General features: G+C 41.1%; 1 long non-coding RNA gene across 1 annotated transcript; it reads left to right on the forward strand.

The window, feature by feature from the left end:
- Nucleotides 1–3,081: 3,081 nt before the first annotated feature.
- On the forward strand, nucleotides 3,082–3,936 carry LOC125296831. Its single transcript, XR_007193865.1, has 3 exons — nucleotides 3,082–3,135; nucleotides 3,230–3,253; nucleotides 3,827–3,936. It is a non-coding gene; the product is annotated as an uncharacterized LOC125296831 (long non-coding RNA).
- Nucleotides 3,937–14,073: the final 10,137 nt, after the last annotated feature.

Raw genomic sequence — 14,073 nt, forward strand, 5'->3', positions numbered from 1 at the left:
CCATTCTTCAGCACCTCGAGCATCTCAGACCTGAGAAGAATTGCCTCCAATTAAACTTGTCTGAATGAGAACTGGATAGTGGTGGAACGATAGTTCACTATGTATTTCTACCCATTTATTCCATGATGCTCAACTGGGCCATAATGATGTGGCAGATTGATATGCAAATACAGTACAAAAGCTAAAATTAAATCATATTGTGCAAACATCACAATTGAATACCTATTCTAAAGAACATCACAGTTGGACATTTAAACAAGTTGTGGTAGGCCTATGACAGCATTCAACTGAATCCAGAGAGTTCAAGTAATCTTAATGCTCTATTCCACACAGTAGCAGCCATGATGGTCACTGTGGTTTCCAGTTTACCTGGTCGGCTCACCCGGGAGATGTCATCTGTCACTGTGCGACCAGAGAGCTGGAAGCCCCAGACGCTTATCTCCCGGACTGATCTGAATGCTGTGGATAGGGAGGCCTTGGCCTGGCGGATGACTCACGGGTCCTCCATTATTTCATTTGGCCCCAATTGCTATGCCAGCGCCAGACAATCCCCTGTCACTGCTGCTAGTGTTCAATCTGGCTGACCAGGGACAATCAATTCCAATTACTCACACTCAAATGGAATCAAACCATCTTGTCTTGTAATCAAATGGCAAATCAGGTCATAGTACGTGTGGCAGGATTGGAAAAAAACAGGATTGGAAAAAAAAAAGAATCCTGGTGTGCTGGTCATTGACCGATCAGAGCAATCAAAAGTCTTTCAAATCCTCATGCATAGAGACATGCAGACAGACATAATTAGGAGTACCTTGTTCTCACCCTGTTTGGTAGCCTTGGTGTAGTAAAGGTTAAAGCTTTGTGAGGGATCCTAGCAAAAAAAAGTGAAGGGCAGTATCCTTGGCCATCTGAAGAGTCACCCTGGCCTGGACTGTGACTTCACTGTCACATGGAAATCTCCTGTAGGCTACTTTTGTGTTGTTGTGTTGGTTTTGTAGATAAATGGATTCTTTGAGTTCAATGAGCATCTGACAAAAGAAAGAGGAGTAAGTGGTGTCAGTTGGATGTTAGATGGATGGCCGCCGTGACATGTAACTGCCACTAATGGGATGGATAGTGGCTCTTTTTCATTAAGGACCAGGCCCAAGGCTTTGGTGTTCTGTTTCCATAAGGAGCTGTAACATCGGGGACATTAGCTAACAATGCTAGAAATTTCTAAACAGTGCTTAGCAACGACACTGTGAGCATATGCCAAATTGATTGACAAGGACATTTAAACAAGTCATAAAATTGTAAGAAGCAGTATCCTTAATTCTTTTGCAAAATGTGTATATACATGTATTGTTTTTCTTCACAAATATAGGCAAAGTCACTTCTGTTGCTAGACAACCCTAAACAAATGCTACCAGTCAGCCCCTACTCCAGGGTCAACCTCTGGTGTCAAATTCAAATTCAAATAACACCCAATGCCAGAGGAATGAAGCATGTCATGCAGTGGCGCTGGCAGGCGTAATCCTGTACGCATCCTGTACGCCTATTCTGGTGTGTTCTTCTGTTCCAAATGGCTGTGTGTTAGGCCCACATAGGAGAATGTAAAGTCAACTAAGCTACCTGATACAACTTTAAAATAGCTAGGTGACCATTAAAACTACAGCAGGCGACTAGGCTAATTAAAATAAACAGATAAATAGGCTACTTTAAGGGCGTAGCCAAAAATTATCGATCCAATGTGTCTCAATTGTCCCCCGCTGACCACCTCACATATTTCTCTAGATTTTGCAATGACCTTACATGACACAATGCAATAAAATATGCCAGTTTTTAGGAGACAGAATAATGTTTGTAATGATACCAGTTACGTTTAACAGTAACATAAGTGGAATGAGCTATTCATTGTCGAAGGTGCATGGTGAAGTGAAATTCTTACTTTGGAAAAAAAAAACATTTGCCGATATCCTTGGATGGGAGATACTTGTCGTTCAAATTTTCCATGATCAAAGAGGGCACTAATACGCATGTGCACAGCAAAAATCACAACTTGGGCTTGCTGTGCAAGCAAGATATTTAAGGTGCCTCAACTGTACACATGTCTCAACTGTACTCAGTCTACCCTAATTAAGGTGTGCCTGTGAGATTTTTCGGTGGCATCAACCCAGTAGGCTACAAGTGAGGGGCGCATATGACAGGTGGAACGCAAATGACCTGTAAATGTAAACACTATGGGCTAGGCTACTGTATATCAGTGCTCTCAAAATTAACGTGATCGCGTAATGACAATCAAAAACCGCACGTTAAAATATGCTAGGCCTACTCGCAAGAATAATTCTTCAGAGGCTGCACCATATAATTAATTTTAAAACGTTAATGTAGATCTAGAAAAACTAATCTATTAAGCTATTTTAAGTTTGAATAAAAAACTGAGAATGCGGTGCCTATTTTAGAGATTGGTTTTATTGTAGCCTAGGTCTAAATCAACACGTGAACTAGGCTTTGCTTATTGCTTAGCAAACTGTGTAACTGATTGGCCTAAGTAGCCTGAGCTATTAATACTTGGGAAAATATCCTTTAAACAGACATCAGGAACCACGATCAGTGAGGAACAGGAGTTACCTCCACTTACTTTACTCAATTTGCTGTGCAAACAGTCATTTCAGGGTCTCTGATGACGCTTCCATAATGCGCGTGGCTGCGTTTTGAGGCTAGTGCAAGACGGCAGGGCTTGGATTTAAACCAAGCGGCAACATTCTAATCTGAACAATGAAGCCTACCCGGAAGTTCGAAAAACTGCAATACATCGAAAATCCGCTAGGGACTGGTCCCAAAAGCGAGCAAATGTCCATAGACTCCCATGTTAAAATGTCCGTTTTCACAGCGTAAATACATGTTTTTAAAGCCTGGTCCCATGGACTTTTATTGTACTTTTCGGTAGTTTCCCAGTGCCTGACAACTGTGAGGGGGGTGATTTTTTTTCTAACTCATTAGTTTAGATCACATTTAGATATAAAATATATGAATAATTAAGGGCATGGTCGGCTTTGATTGACGGCTGGCGCCGAGGCATACAGCAGCAGGCGTTGCCAGCTGAGTGGAAAGTGGAAACCCTGAAACTTTGACGTCTCAGCCATGATTATACACAAAGTTACCACATCCTTTCTGAACATCTTTATTCAAAAAGCTGACATAAAATGGTTTGCTAAGCTATTAATTGAAGCCTACTAACCGATACTTTCAGAAGACTTCGTTCCAGTTTTTTCAGGTAAGTGACATTCATTCCACTACTATATCACGTAGCACTAGATGTTAGCATTATTTAGCATCGAGTGGGCACTAACTTTAGGCTACGTGAAAATGATGACCGAATGGCAGAAGCACACACATACATTTAGTTAACTTGAATAAAGTTAACGTTAATGAAAACCATTTTGCTCCCGTTATGAGTTAGCTTAACGTTGGTCATACTAGCCAGGTGTGAGTCAATGAACAGACAGCTCTAAAGTTAACGTTAGTTCACAAACATACTGGGGAAACAAAGCATGTTCTCGTCAAAAAACCTTTTGTAAATACGCTCTGTGGGAATGCTTAGTCCATTGACAATTTAAACAGTCTTTGGGTTGTCACGTTTAAGATAAAAAAAACTTCAGCCGAAGCATTAAAAGGCTTGTTGTCGGCTAGCTGAGGCAAAATTGTGAACCGCTATGAACCATTGACGTATACTTTGAACATGGAGCTGTGATAACAAGCGATAGTTATAACTGACGTTTGAAACTCTTATTGATGCCATTTATTTGTTAAACACAAATTTGAACGAACACTTCTTGTCTATGCAAAGTTTCCCTGTAGGTAATCCAGACAGGCTGGGTGCTGGAGAGGGCTCTGGACTCCTAACTTCAATTCTCGTCTGTGCAGTCGACACTCAGAAGCATCACTTCAGCACTGATTCCATGGTACTTTGACATTTTTAATACATTTAATTGGAGCAACCTACTGGTTGTATATTCCAGACATCGTTACCATATACTGAACAAACATGAATGCATTTCAGACATTTAGAGTGGCCTTTTATTTTGAGCAGTCCAGGGCACATCTGTGCAATAACTATCAAAACTAGATGTACCGCAGAGCGGTACAAAATATGACCGCCGCCCAGTCCAGCACATTTTTTCCACAAAAAGAAATCACGCTGAAAGGCCTATATGATTCTAACTGTCTCACTAAATTGCATTATCCACACTCAATTCTCACTGGTATCTGCTAGACAACAAGTACCAAAACATGATTAGTTCATAGATTACACATGTAAAATTCATTTTATACAACCCCACCTCCATCTTGCCTGTTTATAATTCTGAGAAATTCTTGATTGTTTGTGTTATGTTTATGTTATGTGTGTGTGTGTGTGTGTGTGTGTGTGTGTGTATGTGAGTGAGTGTGTGTGTGTGTGTGTGTGTGTGTGTGTGTGTGCGTGCGTGCTTGTGTTTGTGCCTGCGTATGTGCCTGTGCATGCAAGCGTACATATGTCTACTGTGTGAGTATGTGTCATACGTATGATTACTGTGAATGTGTGTGTGTGTGTGTATCTGTTTGTGCACATGTGTGCACATGAAATGGGTTAACATGACCCCTGGAGGCAAACATACGGAAAAAAATGGTCATCCTAGGCCCTACAGTTCTCAAGATATTCACAGAGAATTGTGTCTGCCCTACCCTCCTTTCGGGGGGTCCAGTCCAGCGGGGGGGCTACAGATCAAAACGAAAAATGACGGTTCCATGCTATCCATGTGGGGGTACATGCCCACCAAGTTTCGTGTACCCCGGTCTTTCAGTGTCCCGGGAATCCTTGTTGGTGTATGTCACTAAATGTACACATAAATTATTTTATTGTAAGGCCCCCCATGAACGAAAGTACTCAAAACTTGGCATGCATTCGGAGGGTGTCATAATGATCCTACACTTTTAATTTCGTGCAGTTTTGACCTTGTCAGCCAGAGATATTGTGATGAAAACACCAAATTTTTTGCTTTTTAATTTTTAACTAGGTGGCGCTATACATGAAATAAATGGTAATGGGATGGGTTGACATGCCCCCTTAAGACCAACATACATAAAAAAGATGGACCTCCTAGGCCCTACGGTTCTCGAGATATTCACAGAAAACTGTCTCCGGCCACCTACAGGCCAGTTGGTGTATAGTAACATAAATTAATTTATTGTGTGGCCCCCCATGAACGGAATTCCACAAAACTTGGCGTGCATACAGAAGGTGTCATAATGATCATACACTTCCAATTTCGTGCAGTTTTGACTATGTTAGGTCACAGATACCTTCAATTACAACACCTCATTTTTCCTTTTTTGTGTTTAACTAGGTGGCGCTATACATGAAATGAGTGGTTATGGAATGGGTTGACATGGCCCCTTGAGATCAACATACAAAAAAAAAATGGTCCTCCTAAACCCCACGGTTTTCGAGATATTCACAGAAAACTGTGTCAGCCCTACCCTCCTTTCGGGGGGTCCAGTCAAGCGGGGGGGTTACAGATCAAAACGAAAAACGATGGTTCCATGCTATCCATGTGGGGTTACATGCCCACCAAGTTTCGTGTACCCGGTCTTTCAGTTTCCGGAATCATTGACGGAAATTTGGGCAAAAAAAAAAAAAAAAAAAAAAAATATGACCGCCCTATATGATCCGCCAGCTGCGGGCGTCATAATAAATCATTAAAAAGTAATAGCACCTTGGTGGATATTATCTCAAAATGAACATGTTAGCTAAAGCTAAGCTGGCGAACACCACATACACAAATCACCTTTATCCGTCCTTTCATGGGATTTCAGGACATTTGAATAGATCCATTCTGTTTCATACAGATAAATGGCATAATCTAGAGAATAAAAATGAATTATTGCGTTCTTTTTTAAAACATTGATTGGAGATGTGAATTCCAACCACTACACATGAAATTATAATCAGTGCCTAGGAACAGGGACTTGAAAACCCACAGCGAGAACAACATGGCTCTTAAAAGCATCTAATTCCTTCCGAGGGCCGCGTCGGGAGTGCATTGGCTTGTAAAGGGCCTGACGTTGACATAGGTGGGGTGTAGAAGGGGCCTCGCTTTTTCAGGGTGCTGATTAAAAATGAACAAGGCCCTCACTTGCGCAACACTGCGCTGCTTTCAATGCCAGGGTCAGATGGACTGAAGGGGTCCCCTAGGGACTGCTCAGTGGGAAGAGAGTCTGAGTTCCCTCAGAGACCATAAGGGAAAAAAAGACCTCCATGGCGTCACAGCCCCCCTCATGTGCAGGGCTTCACCTTGCTTCCGCCACGGCTCACATTCTAATTGGTTCTTACACAAACAGCAACCCTTTAATACTGCGGAGGCGCCCAGACAGCCACTGTAATGAAGAAAAACGGCCTCCACTCTACAGTAGCCTCTCTCTGTGAGCCTGGACCTGCATTTACAGAGCTGCGCTTCTGGTAGCTTCTAAAAGCTTTATGCACATACTGAATTCACAGAGACACCTCATGCAATTTAATGAGGAATGTCACAATATCATTCATTTCATTGCACAAAAGTTTTTCAAGGCATTATTTAAAGGATGTATCTATTTACTAAAGTTTATCCTTTGTCATGAATCAAGGGTGGAATGTTGTTAACAGAATTCACTAATTCCTGCTGGAATCTCCAGTGATGTCTGAAGTTGTTTCTCTTGGTGTTTGGTTTGTTTTCATCCCATAAGTGAATAATATTTTTTTTAATTGGTAAACAAATAAGATGTCAAGAAAACATGTTGCATTCTAGGGTAGATAATTAATAAACAAGCTCCAAGGGCAGACAGAGAAAAATAATGAATGACAAGTCTCTTAAGAATGAACATGGCTTTCATATGGATAACAAGCAGTGGTGTAGTCTACATGATGCACAGGACTACGCAGTATACCCACTTAAAAAGCATCACCATCTCAGTATACCCACTTAAATTAGACAAAGATATGTATCAACATTTGGGGTTGATCACAGTATACCCACTACAGCTAACTAGACTACATCACAGTATACCCACAGCTAACTAGACTGCATCATAGTACACCCACTAACTAGACTATATCACAGTATACCCACTAACTAGACTACATCACACTACAGCTAACTAGACTACATCACTGTATACTCACTACAGCTAACTAGACTACATCACAGTATACCCACTAACTAGACTAGATCACAGTATACCCACTACAGCTTACTAGACTACATCATAGTATACCCACTAACTAGACTACATCACAGTATACCCACTAACTAGACTACATCACACTACAGCCAACTAGACTACATCACTGTATACCCACTACAGCTAACTAGACTACATCACAGTACACCCACTAACTAGACTACATCACAGTAACAAGTTGACATGGATAGTGAGCTATAGTGGCGAACAGAGATTTACTTTCATCACTTCCTTTAGGATGACATAGAACAACAATGAAGCACAAGAATCTCATTATGAGGAAACATGATTTACTGGATCAGCTGCGTTTTTGGAATAATGCCTGTTTTTGTTGTTGTTGTTTTTTTTTTTATTTGGTTAAGGGGGTTGTCCACTTGAATCATCATTTCAACAACAGAGAAAACAACTTTGAATAACTTCCAGTTGTTTTTCCCTCAGGGGGGAGAAGCAAAGCGTTCATTTGTCATGAAAATAGTTTGTTTTCTCGTAGCTCAAAAATGTCATCGCAGAAAATGAATGCATGTTGAATTGAACACGCCCAAGAGGGGTGTCAATCAAGAGTAACTCAAATACCTCTGCTGTTTCCAAAGATGAAAGTTGTATGAGAAATACTGTATCCCAGAGAAAAGAAAAAAGAAAATCTCCACAAACCCCTTTTACTCTTTCAAGAGTTTTCATTCAGGTAAAATGATAACCTGAGGAGTTAAAAGAAAACTGATGACACAGATTACTTCTGTCAAGCTCTGTTCTCTTGCATAATTCACAAACACCACAATTACAAAATCTATTCTCCAATCTCCACAGGCAGTTTTCTTCCTCAGCCTCAGAAAACTGGCTGCCTGTATCCTTGGCTGCAGAAACAAGTCTCTCTGAAAGGCATAAGGCAGGGTGAAGCAAACACATCAACAAACATGTGTCATTTGAAAGGAAATGTTTAATGTATCGGACAAAAAAAGCAGTGAAATATCAAAATATGTGCTTCTGTGCGTGTGTAGGTGTTGCTAAAGATGCCCAGTAAACATGATGAACGTCAGCAAGTGACGTGGGGGGATGGGTGGGGTGGGGGGTGGGTGGAGGATGTCAGTGAAGGTTTGAGTAGGAGTGGGATCTGCTGTCAGTCCTGCTTAGGCTGACTGCAACCTTTACTCATCCATGCTCTCTGGCCAATGATTAATTAAACATTTCATTAACGTCAAACAACATTAGCCGAGGCAAAAACCTCTGGCAGGGGATGAGAAGGGGATGGAGGCAAAGCAAGAAAGAGAGAGTGAGAGAGAGAGAACAATCTGACTAGAAGTCCTTGTTCACTGCTTTTCGTTGGCCTTCTGTGTCTGTAGACTAGAGGGACCAAATAAACCCGATCAGCTCCTCTCTCAAGGTGGTTCTGTCCTATTGCACACCAGGGCAAGAAAGGGCAAGGAGCAGTGGGGTGGTTGTCAACAACATGGCTAAATGTCATATTACCTCATGTGGCCACATACTGGGTCTTTGCCACACACACACATAGAAACACAAACACAAAGACATACACACATATATGGATGCACAACACATATACACACACAAACACATAGGTGAAAGCCTAAACCCACATTCACACGCACACACACACACACACATGGATTCACATAGACACACACACACACACACAAGCTGCACCTGAGGTCGTGCAATCTTGTGTGATCACGTGGCCTCGTGTTGTGCTGTTGTAACATGGGAACATTTCTAGTGCTCCTTGACAGCTACCCCCCACAGAACACCTGAACGATGTGACATGGAGGACAGGAATGCTCTATGGGATAAAGCTCATCGGTGCCTCACAACGTCGCACCAAGACAGGCCTGGAACTGATGGGAACAAAAGCCACGGCTGTTTGTTGACAAAGAGATACACAATGTATGTGTGTTATGTGTGTGTGTGTTGTGCGCGTGTGTGTGTATAAACGCTGGGGTCACACCTCAGATCCACAGGTCAAATTTGACAACTGAATATAAACAAAAGAGGATAAATCATAAATATAAATATATATATAAACAACGACAAGAGATGTGACCCAGCGGAGGTTAAGTATGCTTAGGGGAATCTCCTTTAAGCTGACAGTGATTTATATCTGAAGAGTTTGGCCTGCAACACAGACCTTGAGCAGTGGGCCGCCACCTTTAGATGAAGATGCCAAATGAAAGTACAGATATGAGCCGTCTCGCTTTTACTCCCGCTGCACTTGTTCCAACATTCAGGCTTTTTCTAAAGTGGGAAACAGGGCTTCACTGCATCAGCTTGCTGTATCCTCTTAATTACTAAATTATACACATTCCCCTGCCAGATTCAAAGGGTTCAAAAAGCAACATTTTTACACCTGTTTGTTGTTTAAGTCATTGTTCCCAAATGGATGACTCGTCCCCCAGTTTAATTCTGTAAACTAAAGTTATTTTGTGCACTTTTTGTTGCTGACATACTTACTTTACTTTCGTTTCCCTGGGCATCCAATGCCAGCATTCTTTTTTGATGCTGAGGTTGGAATTGCTGTTTATGTGAAAAATGGTGAATGAATTGAGTCATTTAGCTGCATGTGTCACTCGGGCACATTTATATGGGGATTGTTTATGTGCGGCTGATCTTTTACTGTAATACTGACTCTGATAGCTAATAAATGCAGATGTGTGACCATATATACGTTTTGATATGTGTCAGTTCTGTCAAATGAAAGATAACATAGTCACAGTGGAGTCCACCTGGAGAGAAATGACAAACTTTAGACTAAAATCTATGAATGGCTATGAACTTTGCACGTATCGTTTATAGTGTTACTTGTAAAGAGGCTCTTACAAGAGGACTATTCACTGAAGCATCACATGAGACACGTAAGGAAGACCAGATGTCCTCGGGGGATCTGGGCATATGCCTCCCGCCAATTCTCAGAGAAACACAGAATAGTAGATCTTAAGAAGGCAGAGCTTAACATGTCACTGGATAAATTCACTGTAATTACACAAAACCCAGAGATTAATTTTAAGCATTAATCCATAGTGACTGTTTCTGCTCTGTGTATCCTCAATAATTCATTCATAGCTCCTGTCGTTTATGTACAGGCGCCAGTGTGTGTCCTCTGGGCTTTGGACAATCAAGTTGCAGAAAGGAATTATATTAGTGCAAGTCATATGCAACATGAAAATTCTTCAATATCTGTTTAATATACATCTTCCCAAACTACTAATGGGCTCATGTAGCTCATGGTTTATATAAAGTATCTTTTTCGATGACAGATGAATAATTGATAACTATTTGAAATTCATGTTTTGGACTGAACAATCCTAGTGAGCAGGCACAACATGAACGCATAAGGTCAAGGTGCTTTGATAGGTGACAGACTGATGTTTGTCTTCTTGTAGCATTTTAACTGCATCAATATGTGCTGCTGCACACGTTATGACAGAAATGCATCTTGCTGGGGAAACATCAGCTCTTTAGGGTGTAGGACATTTTGGTCAGGTATTCTTGAGACATTATACTTGCCCATCCAACATGGCAGGCTGCAAAGTATTATGCCAATCTATTTTTATGTGAGAATGCGCTCTCCAATGTAGGCCTACAGGACATGATGAATCATCACCAGCTTCATGGCTCTCTCTCCACCAGCGCTGACAGGGAGGCTACACCGTTCGGGTTGTGTCTGCTGCAACAATTAGCTTCCAATATAATCAATGGTACTGGCTACACTAGACGTGGCAGGTGCCACTCTAATCGCTAACTGTTAATCCAACACAACTCATTGTTCAATTTTCATGGAAATCATTGGTATGTTTGCCTAGGACTACCTGTGGCTAGCCTGGCTCTTCCACTCAGTTTATACCCTATGGTAGCTAGTGTTAAAAAAGGCTGTACAACTGTACTAGTAGACTTAATGGAACAAGTTCATGGAAAACAAATGCTTGTGAAGAATGTGATTCATACCTACAGAGCCGGTAGGATACATAAGTAAGTTTATCTCTTCAGTTATCCAAATGAAGTGTCTTAAAGCTACAGTAGCGAGGTACAGAGGCTGCTACTAGCTAGTAACACAGACCATTATTTCAAAGCCAGATCTGGCTGCTTTTTTCACGAAACCTGAGCTGATGTAAGTATTATCAGGGGTTGGGGGAGATGATGTCTCACTCTCAACCTCTTCTTGTGCTGGCTGCCCCCAAAAAAAAAAATCCATATTATATGGATATTATATATTGGATCCATATTAACTAACTATACGCTGCAATAGTAGGCTATTAGACGGCCTCTGGTAATATAAGTTTGACAGAGGGGGGAAGAATAGAACACTAATGTTGAATTTGCAACAAATTATTCCAACTCCGTAAGGAACGCCAGGTCAGCGTTATTAGTAACAATGTTGCAGTTGTGGCTGCTGGCCATGGCGTTCGATTGGAACCTCAGAAAAACCTCTAGGGCGATTTTTTTTTATTATGATCTTTTAAGGCATAGATATCCGGGACTATTCCCAAGACATCCGGGGCTATAGCCTCGAAATGCCCAGGTCTAACGATGCCACTGCCTGTCGCCATGTAATCAAGTTAACCCACTGAACTGAATTTTCTGTCAGTAAACAGTAACAGAAAAGGCTTTATTGTTACACTGTAAAGTTCTTGATGGTATACAACATTGTGGTTGCTAAGGGACTAGTAATAAAATGCTTGTGTGTATAATGTTCATAAGTAGCCTACTCTTCTCAATCACAGGGTTTAATTTAAGGTTTCCCGGTTCACCAGAGGAGACAAAAGATCTCAAAAGAGAGCATACTGTACATAGCATTGTAGTGTTTTCTTAAGAGTATAAAAGGCAAAACATAATATTATTGCCCCACCCAGAGAGTGCCACGGCCACACTAACAGAGGCATTGTAGCTGACAGTATAATAATAGGGCTCCGCACATGTACATTTTCTGCCTTGTTGTCAGTGTCCCACTTCCACTCTCTTGTGCCAGACACACAGATGTAATTTCATGTTCCAGTTGTTCAGCAGTTTGCATCTTTCCTCAATGTCAAAATGAGAGAGAAAGAGAGAGAGAGAGAGAGAAAGAGAGAGGTGATGTTCAAATCTGCTTGTTTCTATTTCAGGACATCGGAGGCAAGAGCACAGTGATAAAAAAATAAAAACGAGACACAGGCGATGCACACAATGCAATACAACACCAAGCCTGGCAGATTGTTTGAGAAAGAGGCTACATCTAACGAGGTGGCTGATTAACCTGCCTGTTCATCATGAAGATTTGTCACATTTGAACAAACAAAAAATATGTCATTTCATATAAATGAGTGTGTGAATATGTATGCATGTGTGTGTGTGTGTGTACAGAGGTGGGGGTAAAGTGCTGAAAATGCACTAATTTAATGAGCAAGCGGCGGCTGCTGCTGCTGCTGGGGCACGATACAGTGAGCTTGTCCTTGTTTCAGAGTGTCAGTCATTTACATGCCTTTCATCTCTGGGCTCCTTGCTCCTCAGGAGGAGGGAAAAAAAGAGAGAGTCACACTTGAGAGACACGTTAATAATTCAGACACGAAAGGGACCATGGCTCCTTACTACTCGACTTCAGATGCTAATTGCATACGCTAGCGCTAGTGAACTGCTGACTTGATGTGGGGTATTTTCTGCCTCTCCTACCTGTCATTTTTTGGATTGGCACAGCATTTGCACTACTTCTTTTTTTTGCGGGGAATATCCGTTGAGCTAATGGTGTAAGAATGGAAAAAACACAGTGCTCCAGAGCTTGGACTTCACAATTATTGAACAAGAATCCACGTATCTCAAGTCAGATGGCGTTTTACATGTTAGCATTGTTAGCACTTATGACAGTGATGCACACATGCTGCCACAGTCATCTATCAGGAAGCACATGTTCTTTGTTGTGTAGAGCTGTGAAATTGGATGAAAGAAAACCTTGGGACAAAAAGAAAACATTGAGAGACACCTTGAGAAACTTAAGTTTCAGATTTTGACACACTCTCCCCTAAGATGTGACACAGGCTTGCCATAAAGTCTGTTGTTAGGCCTACTCCATTTGTTGTGATTAATAGTAGGCCATAAAATATGTGACCATTATTGTTTTACTGTATGTCTGTGTCTTCTTTAAAAGACACATGCATGTTGACGAAGTAGGTAGTAATGATAATCTCTGATCAATATGATTGGTAAGGCTGGACCAATGATTGTGTTGTAAACGTTTCCCAATCGAGAGTCACCAGACTCTATTCACTTTGTGAATGAGTTTGGATTTTTCCAGGTTAAGTTAAATGCACTTTATTGTGAAAACTTTGGAGTCAGCCTCAAACACTAAGATTGTCTTGAGAGAGGAGGTGGTAACAGTTATGTTTGCTATGTTTACTAGCTCCCTACACACTGTGCAGTTCACTTCGAACTGAACACCATCACTCCCTACGAAACGGAATATCACTTAACATGGCTGAACACCCTGTAGAGTTCACTTCACTTTGCAGTCCACTACGAGGTGATCGGAATGCACCCATTGAGATGTCTGATCAGTCTGTGAAAACTGAACATGATTTACAACCCTGTTGAGATCTCTTTTAACACTTTAGGAGATTTAATCATAAATCTTGTGAGAATCAAGAGATCTTGTTTTAGTTTTTCTTTTTCTATGTATATGTTTTATGTAGTTGTGCACCATAATTATATTTATAACATGCATATCAATGGTCTATTACAACCTTTATAACACTGTAATAAAAGACATTTAGAATAAAACTGGCTAACATATAGAAGTCTTTGAATTCCAATAATGGTTAACAAACTACAGTAGTTGATAGTAAACAAGCACCATATGTAGATACATGA

The sequence above is a fragment of the Alosa alosa genome, chromosome 6, assembly GCF_017589495.1.
Source record: "Alosa alosa isolate M-15738 ecotype Scorff River chromosome 6, AALO_Geno_1.1, whole genome shotgun sequence".
In the NCBI taxonomy this organism is placed as follows: domain Eukaryota; kingdom Metazoa; phylum Chordata; class Actinopteri; order Clupeiformes; family Clupeidae; genus Alosa; species Alosa alosa.